This window comes from Physeter macrocephalus, chromosome 21 (assembly GCF_002837175.3).
Source record: "Physeter macrocephalus isolate SW-GA chromosome 21, ASM283717v5, whole genome shotgun sequence".
Taxonomy (NCBI): domain Eukaryota; kingdom Metazoa; phylum Chordata; class Mammalia; order Artiodactyla; family Physeteridae; genus Physeter; species Physeter macrocephalus.
In genome coordinates this window covers 78,117,145-78,133,503 of record NC_041234.1, presented here as the reverse complement: position 1 = coordinate 78,133,503, position 16,359 = coordinate 78,117,145, and positions in this window count along the sequence as shown.

Below are 16,359 nucleotides of genomic sequence, written 5' to 3'. Positions count from 1 at the left end.
GAAGCAACCTAAGTGTCCATCAACAGATGAATGGATAAAGAAGATGTGGCACATATGTACAATGGAATATTACTCAGCCATAAAAGGAACGAAACTCAGTTATTTGTAGTGAGGTGGATGGACCTAAAGACTGTCATACAGAGTGAAGTCAGAAAGAGAAAAACAAATACCATGTGCTAAAACATATATATGGAATCTAAAAAAAAAGAAAGAAAAGAAAATGGTTACAAGAATCTAGGAGGAAGAAGGGAACAAAGATGCAGACCTACTAGACACTGGACTTGAGGATACAGGTAGGGGGAAGGGTAAGCTGGGACAAAGTGAGAGAGTGTCATGGACATATATACACTACCAATCATAAAATAAATCGTTAGTGGGAAGCAGCCGAACAGCACAGGGAGATCAGCTCGTTGCTTTGTGATCACCTAGAGGGGTGGGATAGGGTGGGTGGGAGGGAGGGAGATGCAAGAGGGAAGAGGTATGGGGACATATGTGTATGTATAACTGATTCACTTTGTTATAAGGCAGAAACTGGCACACCATTGTAAAGCAATTATACTCTAATAAAGATGTTAAAAACAATATTTTCTCCCAAAAGGATACAAAACAATAAGAAGGGAAATGTACATCTACACAAAAGCTACACCCTCATCATTATTTTAAAATGGATAAGGCCAAAAATTCAAAGGAATTGTGAGTAAAAAAAGAAATTCATGATTCCTGGCATAAGATTTGTCACACTCCCATTACTAGGCTTTGTGGAAAACAAAAAGACAGACCAAGAAAAGTTGCCAAGAGAGAGGAAAGAAGATGTTAAAGGGATGAAAGCTGATCTAAACCTACGGCCAAATGACTAAGCCCAGAATAAATCTAAAAATACCAAAAAGGTGTCCTAGAATATGTTAGCCGGGACTACAGGGAAGACACTCCAAAATCAGAGCTTATGAAGGGCAGGGATGGTTTAAAGTGCAGTCTTTGAAAGATATAACTCTTAGGGAAGAATAGAGGCAAAGAGTTAGGAAGAAGCATCCATGGGTGCTTGGGTAATGATGGAGAAAATAAACAAAAGGGGAAAATTAAGGATCTTGCAAGACATAAGAAAACCACAATATCAGAGTACTCAGGACTTCTCCATTCATCACCAAAACAAACAAAATAAAAAGGATCTGGACTTTGCTAAACTAACAAAAAAATCACATTATTAAACTAGGAATCTTGTTGAAAAAACCAATCACATACAGATGAACAGAATGAAGGGCATTCCATACAAAACTCTGTAAAAAAAATGAGGAAAAAAAGTGCATACATATTAAACAACCATGAAGGAGAAAAAGACTGGAAGTCAACACTCCAAACAAAATTAATTATACGCAAGCAAGCATTGGAGGATATAAAACCCACCTTAAAGAGAATATTTTTAAAAATCCAAACACAGAGATTGACTAAAAAGAAAGGCTGAGGCAAAGATTTTATAACCTACTGGGGTGTCCTTTAAATATCACAGCCTACAGAGAAAGCTTTTCAACTTGTAGAAACTTAGGAAATTATGGACTGCTCAGCCCTTCCTAAGGAAGCTACTAGAGCAGGGGTCAGCAAACTGGCCCACTGAGCCAAATCCAGCCCATTGCTTGATTTTGTAAATAAAGTTTTACTGGAACAAAGTCATGATCAATCACTTATGTATTGTCTATGAATGCTTTGGCACTTCAGTAGCAAAGTTGAGTACAGAGACAGCGACACTGTGACCCAGGAACTTACAATATTTCCTATACTTCTCTTTACAGAATGTTTGCCAAGTAATGTAAAGGAGGAACTGGGATTCAGATCCCAATGCGATGAGAAGCAAAACTTCACCAAAATACCTAAAGGTGAGTATTTTACATACAATAATAAAATCAAGGTGGAGGAAAGGGGAGAAGACTAATGTACAAAAGTTTTATGCGGTGAAAAAAAAGAACACAAACACTGTGCAAATAAAAATGAGAGAAGGGAGAGAAGCAGAAGAAAATAAAAAACATTTTATCATAATGAGTAGGTGAGTGTCAAATGATACTGGAGGAAAAAATGCATAGACCAGAGAGTAAAGTGTTAAGAAAACAGGTGGTTCAGGATAATTTTAAGAAAGCATTAAAGGTGACCAAAAATATGTCTTAATGATAAAAGCCAAACCTCACAATGAAAAAGAAATTTGTTAAAAGAATGACTATGAAAAACTACATATCGGCATCTATGGGATACATTTAGAGTGGTGATCTGAGGCAAATTCATACAGTACACACTTTTATGAGTAAAAATGGAAGAATGATGATAAATGAATTAAAGTATGGCCTCAAAAAATGAAAAAAAAATTAGGAAAAAAGGAAAAACTAAAGAAAGCAAAACATAAAAGCAGAAATGAATGAGATACAAAATAGAAAAAGAAAATCTTGCTTTTCAAAACTGACAAACCCCTAGCTGGCTTGAAGAAAAAAGAAAGGGAGAGATCACACATAGACAAAATAATAAATGATAAAGGAGATATAATCACTGAAACAGAAAAAAGAAGAGATTATTTTGCCAACCTCTATGCAAATAAACTTGAAAATCTATATGAAATACGTAACTTCCTAGATAAATACGGAATACCAAAATTCTGATTCGAGTGTTAGAAAGCTTAAATCAGGCCATTTTCATAGAAGAAATAAAGTTATTACAGCAATACCCCCAAGAAGCACCTTGCTCAGATGGTTTTACAGGTGAATTCTAGTAAACCATCAAAGTTCAAATAGTACCAAAGCTCTATGAGTTACATAAGAACATTAGAAAGGAAGGAAACTTCCCTAACTTCTTTTATGAAGCCAGTAGGATGCTAACAGGTACAACGTAGATAGCAAATTACTAAATAGAATATTAGCAAACATCCAACAACACATTTAGAAACTAATATACTGTGATCAAGTGCAATTTATTTCATTAATACAAGGCTGGTTCTGCATGAGGAATTCCATTGATATCATTCACCACAGCAATATAATTAAGGACAAATATCATATGATTAAAACCACAGATGCCAAACAAATCTTTGGGAAACGTCAACACCCATTCATGTTAAGAAAAGAGAAACCTCAAGAAATGGGAAAGAGGGATGCATTCTTAACATGATGAAAGATATATAATTAATTCCTCATGCAAGTATTTTATTTAGTGGGGGACTACCAGAGGTTTTCCAATAAGGTCAGGAACAAGAAAAGTATGCCCCTTATATCATTCCTGTTCAATCTTCAACTACAAGCATTAGTCAGTTGTCTAGAGAAATCAATTAGATTTATGAGAATGAATAACAAGAAGTAAAGCCACCTCTGTGTGCAGATGATATTACCGAACACCTGAAAAGTGCTACAGAAAAAATGACAGATTAAGTAAAACAATAAGAGAAATCAGCAAGGTAGCAGGATATAAAGTTACATACAAAAGTCAATGGACTTTGTGTACACACACACACACACACACACACACACACACACACAGCTGGAGGGCACTTTAGTAGAGAAAATTCCATATACAATAGCAAAAACAAAACTTAAATGCATAGAAATAAACTTAATGAGAGCATCTATGCAAGGAAAATTTTTAGACACTCCTGTACGACACAGAAGGAAACCTGAATAAGCATAAAGACATTGGTCAATGTTCTTGGATAGAATAACTCAACATTAAAAAGATGTTGATTCTCTTTTTTTTTTTAACATCTTTTTTGGAGTATAACTGTTTTACAAGAGTGTGTTAGTTTCTCCTTTACAACAAAGTGAATCAGTTATACATATACATATGTTCCCATATCTCTTCCCTCTTGCGTCTCCCTCCCTCCCACCCTCCCTATCCCACCCCTCTCATGGTCACAAAGCACAGAGGTGATCTCCCTGTGCTATGCGGCAGCTTCCCACTAGCTATCTAATTTACATTTGGTAGTGTATATATGTCCCTGCCACTCCCTAAACTAATGTATAAATTTAATATTGTCTCAAAATTATCAGCAAACATTTATATGGAGTTAGATAAATGGATAATAAAATTAATAGTTTTTTAAAAAAAATCATGCAAGAATAGCCAGGATATAAGTGAAAAAGAAAACCTATAAGTGGGGAGTAATGATACCAGACATTAAAGCACAATATAAAGCCTCAGTAATTATAAAAGTGTGGTACCGGAACACAAGTAGACAAATAGTCCAGTGAAACAGAATAGAAAACCCAGAAAAACAACAATAATATATTGAAATTTCAGCATATGATGAAAGGGCATTTAAAATCACTGAGGTGAAGAGGGACGTTCAATAAATGATGCTGGAACAACTGAGATATTTGGGAAAAGAATCAATGTATATCCATATCACACACCATACACAAAAATAAACTGTAAATGGGTTAGGAATCTAAACAAATGAAACCATAACAAAATCTTAAAGAAAACATGGCAGGACTCTGCTTTAACCTCAGTGCAGGGAAAGGCTTTCTACGTGTGACTCAAATTTCCAGAGGCAATGAAAGAAAACAATGATCTATGTGACAACAAAGGATTTTTTTAATGTACGGCAAACACATCATATTTAAGTCAAAAGGTAGTTGACAAACTGAGATAAAATGTTTGCAGCATGCCTCACGGAGAAATGAATAATAGTCCAAGTATATACAAAACTCTGAAGTATTGAAGGACGAAAGGCTAATATTTCTACAGAAAAATGGGAAAATATATGAACAGAAAATTCACAAAAATATATATAAAACAGTCCTCAAAATAGAGAGTCAAACTTTCTCAAAATTAGACAAATGCATACTAAGACAATGCTGAGATATCATTTCTCACCTAGCACATCAATAAAGATCACTAAAGTAGGGCAACATGTTCTGTTAGTGAGTCTGTGGGGAAACAGTCACAGTAGCTAGGGGGAGTGAAAACCAGTACAACCCTTCTGGAGAGAAATTTGGAAATACCTAACAGAACTACACATTCACTTAACTTTTGGCCCAAGAATACTACTACTGCTGGGAATAAAACTTGAAGATACATTTCCACCAACACAAGAATACTTAAGGCTAAGGTTATTCACTGCAGCATTGTTTGTAGTTGCAGCATGTTAAAAATAAGTTAAATGCCCCTACATATATTAGCAGAGTCCAATGCAGCTGTACAAAAAAAGAAACAAAAACAAAAACAAAAAAACAATGAAGCCCTCTAAGGCATAGAGATTTTTTTTTATGGAATGCTGTTAACTGAAAAAGGAAAAGTGCAAAGGAGCATTATAAAATGCCGTCCTTCATTTAATAAACAAAGGAATATAAGAACACATATATGTATCAGTTCATTTGTGCAGAGTAAATACAGGAAAGATTCAACCAGAAACTAAAGAGATTGGTTATCTACAGGGGGAGTGTAGGAAATAAGTGGGGAACGGAAGGGGGTTAGAAGGCATGAGGAAAGAGTGACACTTGTCTAATAGATGTTTCTGTGCAGCCCTGACACTTTGAATCACAGTAATATTTCACATACGCCAGAATTAAATAAAAAATTAAAATCAACTAAGATGTGCTAAGGAGGCAAACTCAAATACAAACACCAACAAATTAACCTAACTATATTACAAATGAATGTCTTAACCACAGCTGAAGAGTTGAGAAAGAAAATAGCTAAGCTAAGCAACTTGGGGAAATAGTAATTCTTTGATTGCATCCTCTGAGGCCTAAGACATAAAGAACTGTACACAAACGCAAGTTATCAAATCTGTTTCTAACAGGTGTATTGGGTAGCATTTCTGCAACTACTTCATGTATATATAAGAAATGAACAAGTAAGTGAATATTGACGATAAGGAGAGCCAGGACAGACAAAGAAGTTACAAACAAGGCTACAATGCATTAAAATAAGAAGGAAGAGTATGAGCTCCTGGCTTTCAATATCTATACATATAGGTAGAGAAATTAAGAAGTATCTGTAAGCATGAGTATGTAGATACAATATATTTCCTTTATTTGTGGATAGAGAGGGAGGACTTAGCAGCAATGAAACCGCAATAGCAATGAACACACACTGAGATATTGGTTTCTAAATGTCATTTTCCAAGAAAAGGAAGCATGGCTCTTTGCAGAAGTGTTTTGATTTCAGGGCCGCGGTGGGGACAAAAACACAAGATGCACAGGAATACCGTACAATGCTAGCAAGGAAGCATGTCTCTTTGCAGAAGTGTTTTGATTTCAGGGCCGTGGTGGGGACAAAAACACAAGATGCACATGAATACCTTACAATGCCAGCAAGGAAGTACACAAAAAAGGATCAGGCCATGCTGAAAGAATACAGACCCCACCAAAAGGAGCTTGCAGTCACCAAAGCTGGAACAAGTCAAGAAACTAAATAATGATATAATTTGATTATAAGTCACAATATAACATAGTTATTCATGATTCAATACTGACATAAATAATTGGGTTAGTTATTTGATTCAATAATTTGAAATACATTTTATAAAACAATTTTCAGAAACAACTTGAAAATTTAGAAATAAATAAATGGGGGAGAAAAGACATCTCTTCAGAATTCCAAAGAACCAATGTAGTAGGAATAAGGAAATAGAAAGTCACCATTAAGTCATAATTGTTGTAGGCAACATCAACAGATGGATTTTAAAAGTCGTGAATAACAGTCTGAGAAGAAATAGGATATTTTCATAGTCTGAAAGTATTTCCTACACGATATTTATTATTTACAAATAGGAAAAAAGTACCGTTGCAATGGAGCAACACAGTTGTCCCTAACTTAATCAAGTGTTGCAAATGAATATCATCATTAATACAACATATGTACATCATGTACCCCCTCACATGATGCTTCGAGAAGAGAACAGAATCGCTTTTGCAGCGCCGTGGTATAAGACCTAAAATTAAGGCACAATGACATGTATGACTTGACATTTGGGGGAAAACCCAGAGGGTCTCAAATGGACTAACCACAAGTTCCCATTCCCCTTTTGTGCTCCCAGGAAGAAGGTCCCCTAGCCAAAGAACCAGCCTTACCATGGGAACTAGCCACAGTGCCTGCTTCCCCTGAATATTGGGTTTCAGTTCCTTACCAGCTTACAGAAGTATTCAAACAAGCCTATCACATCCTCCCATGTGAAACAAGGGTCACCTCGTTCTCTTGCTACTACAGACTGCCCCCCACAGTCCCTGCTTGTTCACTCTCTTCCAGAGAATGACTCCTGTGAGGCTCTACCTGGCCAGTAGTGTCCTCCTCCCAGGCTGTGAGTAATCGTTACTAATAAGCTGCTGTGGGTAGTATCTGTCCAGTGTCAGGTGTCCTGTGTTCAGCCACCCCCATAACACTAGGGTGGAAATTCCTCCATCACCACTGGGATGAAGGGGAGGAGAATAAAACAGGTATTGTTGCCAAAAATGTATAAGGTCAATCAAATCACAAGAACACATCAGACAAACCCAAGTTGACAGACATTCTATAAAATACCTGACCAGTATCTTCAAAAGCGTCAAGATTGCGAAAGACCCAGAAAGCTTAAGGAACTGTCAGCCTGGAGGAGACTAAGGAGAAATGATGGCCAAGTGCAATGTGGTGTCCAGAGTGGGATGCTGGAATAGAAAAATGAGATTGCTGGGACAAAAGGTGAAATTCAAATAAAGTGTGTAGATTAGTTAATAGTACTCCATCAATGTTAATTTCCTTATTTTGATAACTTTCAATGCCTATATAAGACGTTAACATGAGGGAAATCTGGGTGAACATTTTCTATACTAATCGCAAAGCTTCTCTGAGCCTAAAATTATTTCAAAATAAAGAATAAAAAAAATTCAGTGGTTAAAGGAATGCTTATTGTATAAACGACACTGTTTAATAATAGTTTAACTAACTGAAATACAGTTAGGAAGATGGATAAATGCTCGTGCAGCATCATCCATTAAAAAACTATTTCAAACTGCTTTAGAGAGCCCATTAGAATAAATGAAAGTGCAGTCATCTCCAAGATGCAGATGAGTATTTATCTGGTCTTCAGAAGATCACCATTTTAAATATAAAAGCAAGGAAATACCATATATATAGTGAGAGTGAGAGACCAGAGAGAGACAGAGAGAGGTGGGGGAGGGGAGAGAGAGAGACATACATTTCAATACTTACAATTTAAAGTCTGAGATATCAAAACAAACCTCAAACAAAACTGAGGTGCAAAGGAGAAATACATGTTTTTTTTTAAGAAGCAGAATGCTGATCGAGGGATTTTAAGTAGAGAGCACGAAATGATTAGCCACACAACTGAAGCAAATCACAGCTGAGGAAAGAGGAACGCATGGAGCGTGGACAGGACAGTGGACCGAGCAATCCGTTTGATTGCCTTTCTTTTTAACCCCCAAACCTTGATCCTGGGTAATTTAATTTAGGTCAATAGAGGCGTAATTTATAGAAAGAATGCTGTTGTAATTTACCTGATGGGAACAAGAGTTGTTAAAAACTTGAGCTGTCCAAGACCCCAGCAGTAGGAGCAAGTTCCTCCCTCTCCGGGGCACGCAGCTGACAAGCCTCAGTGTTGCTGGCACTGGGCGTCTTAAGGGTTCCCTCTCAACGTTAAACTCGCCGGAAAAGGACTTGGATTGGTGCAGCTCAGGTCACGTGGCCTCCTATCAGTCAATCTACTCTGTATTGCTAGGCGGGGCCAGATTCCCAACCCCACCCAGACTGACAGAGGGGAGCAAGCCTTATGTGTGAGAGGGTTCTTCTCAGTCGCCAGCGCCACACTCGTACGTCTCCTTGGCCCAGTGTCTCTCCTTGTGGCCTGGGCACCGCCTGGCCAGGGTTTCTCCCAGGCCAGGTGTCAAACCTAGAGAACTGATGTCCAAATTGATAGGCTACAGAACAGAGGGTGTGAACTTAAATACGAGTGGCCACTGATGGCAAAAAGCCATCAGACTTTAGTGTCCCTGGGGCTCTGCTATATTAAACAAGCGGTCGAGTCCCCACCAAAAGATAGGAAAAGTGTATTCTTGCCTCTGTGCAGTAAAGCCAGCATAGCATTTACATTGACATTGAATATTTATGTACCAAACACAAACACATTTATAAAGCAAAAATGCAAGGAGACGTAGATAAAATAATAATAATAACAGGAAAGCGTAACAGTAGGAGATTTAATACACAAAACTCAGTCTAAGGCTGATCAAGTCATGTAAAAAGAAAGAGAATGCTAATCAATAATGTTACATAGGGAATATATTCTTGTCAAAAATGGGTCATAGTTATCTCACAGAGATTAGATAATTACTTTCTATAAAGGAGAAATAGTACAAACAATCCTCTGTAACCCCAATGAAATAAAAGTTAGTAACAAAAATTGGAAACAGAAAGGCCTTTCCACCTGAAAAAAAATTTTGAAGCTTCTCTTAAAAAATGTTAAATATAAGAGGAGATGCAAACTGAAGTTGGAAAGAAATTTGTTAAAAGAATGACTATGAAAAACTACATATCGGCATCTTTGGGATACATTTAGAGCGGTGATCTGAGGCAAATTCATACAGGACACACTTTTATGAGTAAAAATGGAAGAAAGAAGATAAATGAATTAAAGTATGGCCTCAAAAAACGAAAAAAAAGAGAAAAACTAGGAAAAAAGGAACAACTAAAGAAAGCAAAACGTAAAAGCAGAAATGAATGAGATACAAAATAGAAAAAGGAAATCTTGTTTTTCAAAACTGACAAACCCCTAGCTGGCTTGATGAAAGAAGAAAGGGAGAGATCACACATAGACAAAATAATAAATGACAAAGGAGAAATAATCACTGAAACAGAAAAAAGAAGAGATTATTTTGCCAACCTCTATGCAAATAAACTTGAAAATCTATATGAAATACGTAACTTCCTAGATAAATACGGAATACCAAAATTCTGATTCGAGTGTTAGAAAGCTTAAATCAGGCCATTTTCATAGAAGAAATAAAGTTATTACAGCAATACCCCCAAGAAGCACCTTGCTCAGATGGTTTTACAGGTGAATTCTAGTAAACCATCAAAGTTCAAATAGTACCAAAGCTCTATGAGTTACATAAGAACATTAGAAAGGAAGGAAACTTCCCTAACTTCTTTTATGAAGCCAGTAGGATGCTAACAGGTACAACGTAGATAGCAAATTACTAAATAGAATATTAGCAAACATCCAACAACACATTTAGAAACTAATATACTGTGATCAAGTGCAATTTATTTCATTAATACAAGGCTGGTTCTGCATGAGGAATTCCATTGATATCATTCACCACAGCAATATAATTAAGGACAAATATCATATGATTAAAACCACAGATGCCAAACAAATCTTTGGGAAACGTCAACACCCATTCATGTTAAGAAAAGAGAAACCTCAAGAAATGGGAAAGAGGGATGCATTCTTAACATGATGAAAGATATATAATTAATTCCTCATGCAAGTATTTTATTTAGTGGGGGACTACCAGAGGTTTTCCAATAAGGTCAGGAACAAGAAAATTATGCCCATTATATCATTTCTATTCAATCTTCAACTACAAGCATTAGTCAGTTGACTAGAGAAATCAATTAGATTTATCAGAATGAATAACAAGAAGTAAAGCCACCTCTGTGTGCAGATGATATTACCGTACACCTGAAAAGCGCTACAGAAATAATGACAGATTAAGTAAAACAATAAGAGAAATCAGCAAGGTAGTAGGATATAAAGTTACAGACAAAAGTCAATGGTCTTTGTGTACACACACACACACACAGCTGAAGGACACTTTAATAGAGAAAATTCTATATTCAATAGCAAAAACAAATCTTCAGGTGTCCTGTGTTCAGCCACCCCCATAACACTAGGGTGGAAATTCCTCCATCACCACTGGGATGAAGGGGAGGAGAATAAAACAGGTATTGTTGCCAAAAATGTATAAGGTCAATCAAATCACAAGAACACATCAGACAAACCCAAGTTGACAGACATTCTATAAAATACCTGACCAGTATCTTCAAAAGCGTCAAGATTGGGAAAGATTGGCAAAAATCAAGATTGGCAAAAATCCTTTACACTTTAGTGTCCCTGGGGCTCCACTATATTAAACAAGCGGTTGAGTCCCCACCAAAAGATAGGAAAAATGTATTCTTGCCTCTGTGCAGTAAAGCCAGCATAGCATTTGCATTGACATTTGACAAAAGCCAGGGAATGGAGTAAACTGCCGCCCGCTAATAACTCTCCTGTCAATTGCAGGGATAGCTAATAGTATTTGTTTCCAACACTCTCCCTGGGCTCCTGATTCCACGTCTTCCCTGTCTGCTTCCTTTTCTGGTCCCAATTGTTTACCACCTTTTGGAATACAATACACTTTATTCATATGCTATTTTGTAGATTGGCCATCTCCCATGGTGGAAAAATATAAATTCCAGGAGGGAAGGAATCTTTGTTGGTTTGTTCATTAACATATCCCAAGTGCCTAGAGTAATGCCTGGTTCACTGGATACTTGAATATCTGTTGAACGAATTTTTCTCCAGCCACAGTAGCCTCTAACCCGAACTCACCAAACATGTTCCCCTAAAATTATGTGTTTTCCTGTAACAGCCTGCCAGAGATAGCCCTATAACCACATTCCTTACTAAACTCACATCTCTCTCACCTTATCAAACAAGCCTTACTTTTCTTCATGTCCCTTAGCAGTTGTTCATAGCTTTTCTGGGTTGTTTTTCTTTGTTCGTTTGTTTTCTTTTTTGTTTTTATTTTGCTTTAGTTTACTTTTGTTTTTTCTGTTTTCTTTATTCAACACTTTTTCTTTTTTTATTTTGATTTTAATTTATTTTTGGCTGTGTCGGGTGTGTGTTGCTGCACGTGGGCTCTCTCTAGTTGCAGCAAGCAGAGGATACTCTTCATTGCGGTGCACAGGTTTCTCATAGCAGTGGCTTCTCCTGTTGCGGAGCACGAGCTCTATGTCCGTGGGATTCAGGAGCTGTGGCACAGGGGCTCAGTAATTGTGGCTCACACTCTCTAGAGCACAGACACAGTAGTTGTAGTGCAAGGGTTTATTTCCTCCGTGGCTGTGGGATCTTCCCGGACCAGGCCTTGAACCCGTGTTCCCTGCATTGGCAGGCAGATTCTTAACCCCTGCACCACCAGGGAAGCCCAACATATTTTCTTATACTCTAATTGCAGATAAAGAGGTAGACCAGCCACGGCCATTTGAATTTTTGCAGTACAAAGGCATCTTTCAGTAGATTGGGTAATGGCATCAAATATCTTAATCTTGATCCCTGGTTTTATGGCTTTACCACTTAGTGGTACCACAAGCTACATGACCTTGGCCAGGCACATCAACTCTTCCAAGATTTCATTATCCATATTCAAAAGGAGCACGGCAATTTTTTTAAAATTTTATTTATTTATTTATTTTCAGCAAGTTCTTATTACTTATCTATTTTGTACATATTAGTGTATACATGTCAATCCCAATCTCCCAATTCATCCCACCACCACCCCCAACCCCCCACACTTTCTCCCCTTGGTGTCCATATATTTGTTCTCTACATCTGTATCTCTATTTCTGCCTTGCAAATCACTTAATCTGCACTATTTTTCTAGATTCTACATATATGTGTTAATGTACGATATTTGTTTTTCTGACTTACTCTGTATGACAGTCTCTAGGTCCATGCACGTCTCTACAAATGACCCAATTTTGTTCCTTTTTATTGCTGAGTAATATTCCATTGTATATATGTACCACATCTTCTTTAACCATTCATCTGTCGATGGGCATTCACGTTTCTTCCATTATCTGGCAATTGTAAATAGTGCTGCACTGGGATGTGTGTGTCTTTTTGAATTATGGTTTTCTCTGGGTATATGACTAATTGTGGGATTGCTGGGCCATATGTTAATTTGATTTTTAGTTTTTGAAGCAACCTCCATATTGCTCTCCCTAGTGGCTATATCAATTTATATTCCCACCAACAGTTCAAGAGGTTCCCTTTTCTCCACACCCTCTCCAGCATTTGTTGTTTGTAGATTTTCTGATGATGCCCATTCTACTTGGTGTGAGGTGATACCTCATTGTAATTTTGATTTGCATTTCTCTAATAATTAATGATGTTGAGCAGCTTTTCATGTGCTTCTTGGCCATCTGTATGTCTTCTTTGGAGAAATGTCTACTTAGGTCTTCTGCTCATTTTTGGATTGGGTTGTTTGTTTTTTTAATATTGAGCTGCATGAGCTGGAGTTCCATGTGCTGTTTATATATTTTGGAGATTAATCCTTTGTTGGTTGATTCATTTGCAAATACTCTCTCCCATTCTGAGGGTTGTCTTTTTGTCTTGTTTATAGTTTCTTTTGCTGTGCAAAAGCTTTTAAGTTGCATTAGCTCCCACTTGTTTATTTTTCTTCTATTTCCATTACTCTAGGAGGTGGATAAAAAAGATCTTGCTGTGATTTATGTCAAAGAGTGTTCTTCCGATGTTTTCCTTTAAAAGTTTTATTGTGTCTGGTCTTACATGTAGGTCTCTAATCCCTTTTGAGTTTATTTTTGTATTTGGTGTTAGGGAGTGTTCTAATCTCATTCTTTTACATGTAGCTGTCCAGTTTTCCAGCACCACTTATTTAAGAGACTGTCTTTTCTCCATTGTATATCCTTGCCTCCTTTGGCATACATTAGTTGACCATAGGTGCATCGGTTTATCTCTGGGCTTTCTACCTTTTCCATCGATCTATATTTCTATTTTTGTGCCAGTATCATATTGTCTTGACTACTGTAGATTTGTAGTATACCCTGAAATCAGGGAGTCAGAGTCTTCCAATTCGGTCTTTTTCCCCGAATAGCACTGGCTATTCAGGGCCTTTTGTGTCTCCATATAACTTTTAAGATTTTTTGTTCTAGGTCTGTAAAAAATGCCATTGGTAATTTTTTAGAGATTGCATTGAATCTGTAGATTGCTTTGGGTTGTATAGTCATTTTCACAATGTTGATTCTTCCAATCCAAGAACATGGTATATCTCTCCATCTGTTTTTGTGATCTTTGATTTCTTTCATCAGTGTCTTATGGTTTCCTGAGTACAGGTTTTTACCTCCACAGGTAGTTTATTCCTAGGTACTTTATTCTTTTCTTTGCAGTGGTGAATGGGAGTGTTTCCTTCATTTATCTTTCTTATTTTCATTGTTAGTGTTTAGGAATGCAAGAGATTTCTGTGCATTAATTTTCTATCTTGCTACTATACCAGAGTCATTGATTACCTATTGCAGATTTCTGATGGCGTCTTTATGATTATCTAGGTAGACTACCATGTCATCTGCAGACATTGACGGTTTTACGTCTTTTCCAATTTAGGGTCCATTTATTTCTTTTTCTTCTCTGATTGCCATGGCTAGGACTTCCAAAACTATGTTGAATAATAGTAGTGAGAGTGGACATCCTTGTTTTCTTCCTGACCTTAGAGGAAATGCTTCCAGTTTTTCACCTTTGAGAATGATGTTTGCTGTGGGTTTGTCGTATATGGCCTTTATTATGTTGAGCACATGCCACGAAGCAACTAAGCAAGTGTGCCCCAACTCCTGGGCCTACGAACCACAACTATTGAAGCCCGCGTGCCTAGAGCCCATGCTCCGCAACAGAAGAAGCCACTGCAATGAGAAGCCCGTGCACTGCAATGGAGTAGCCCCTGCCAACTGCGAGTAGATAAAGCCCATGTGCATCAACGAAGAACCAACACAGCCATAAATAAAGAAATAAATTTACTTAAAAAATAAAAATAAAAAAAGAAGAATTGAAATCTCGCAGAGTGTGTTCCCTGGCCACGATGGAATCAAATTAGAAACCAGTAATAGAAAGCAAAAAGAAGAATCCCTAAACACTTCGAAATGGTGGTAGACACATCATTCCAGTTTATCATTCACACCCTTGTTATAGAAGAGTTGAAGTGAAGAAGAGTTGCCTGCTGAGCTGAAAGGCATTTCAGGCTGGCCCATAAGAGAGCTCACTCTGGCTCTTTCAAACAGAGTATTGTTCAGGGCAAGGTTGGAGGAAGGGAGACTGTTCAGGAGGCTGTTACATCAGTGCCACCTGACATTAAAGCTCCTAGTGCACTGTCAAAGGAAGTACAGCCAGCTTGCTGGTTGTTAGTAGAATCGGTTTGGTGGCTGATTGGATTTGGGAAGCACGAGAGAGGTATTGGTGTGGTTATTGGAAAGTCCTGTGAGAAGGCAAGATTCGGGTGCCTTCCTGGTAGATATAACAGTGGTGTCCAGTCTAACCCATGGACGCATACACCTCAGTTCTTTCTCGGTCCTGCTCCACTGTTTTAAAGTTTCAATGCAGTTGTCCTCACCTCCTTCTCCCTTCTCTTGTGTTTTTCTCCTCCTTGTTCTTCTCTTCCTCATCCTTCTCCTGCTCAATTCTTCCCCTGATAGTGCCATCTGTTGGATAAGGCTGTCCTCTCTGGACAGGGAGAAGAGTGTCCTTTCTGAGGTTTGTGGGATTGGGCCCTAAGGCCAGGTTGGCACTTTGCCTGCCCTACCATCCTGTTAGCCTCAGACATGGTACGTGGTAAGTGGACCACAGATGTGTCTTCAAACTTGTATTTTTTTTCCTCTTTTCAGAATACAGTGATAGTGGTAGACCATCTCAAGGAAGAAAGAAAGGTTGGAGTTCTTTCCCAGGTAATTTTGGGAAGAGGAGCCCTCATTATGAATTTGTGAGAGTACTTCAAGGACAGCAGGAATATAAAGAAGCTCAAGGACCCCCGTGAGTGTGTGATGGGAAGACTGGGTGGGAAAGGGCAGTGAAGGGGTCAATCATAGGGCCAAGGCCATGGCAGTCCCTGTCCTTTGCTCGCTTCCCCTCCCTTCACAGAACTGCGAGTCCAGCTGCTGAAGTACACAAAACGTGTCATTGTGCACACCCTCGGTGTGTTGCCCAAGACTCAGCATGACTTCAGCTCCTTCGGGAGGACAAGTAGTACCAGACCGTAAGCACCTGCTTCCTCCCTCCGGTGGGCCCAGGAAGCCGCAGGTGGTTAGGAGGTGGAGGTGGTGACTGGGCGCCTGGACTCTTCCCTTTCAGGAAATGATGCTCTGCTTCTCTGTCAATGGGGTGTTCAAGGAAGGTGAGTGTGTGTAGACCCCCACCACAGATGCCCCACTGCTGCCTCCCCCTGGCCAGGCTCAGTCCCATAACCTCCCAGTCTCCCAGACCCCTTCCCTTCCTTTCTGTTCCCTTCCATTCCCTTCCCCTTCTCTTCCTTTTGCCTCATTTCCCATCTCTTCCCTTCTCTTCTCTACCTTTTCCTTCCCATCCCTTCATTTCCCTCCCATCCCTTCCCCTCCCCCCCCCCCTCCCCCCCC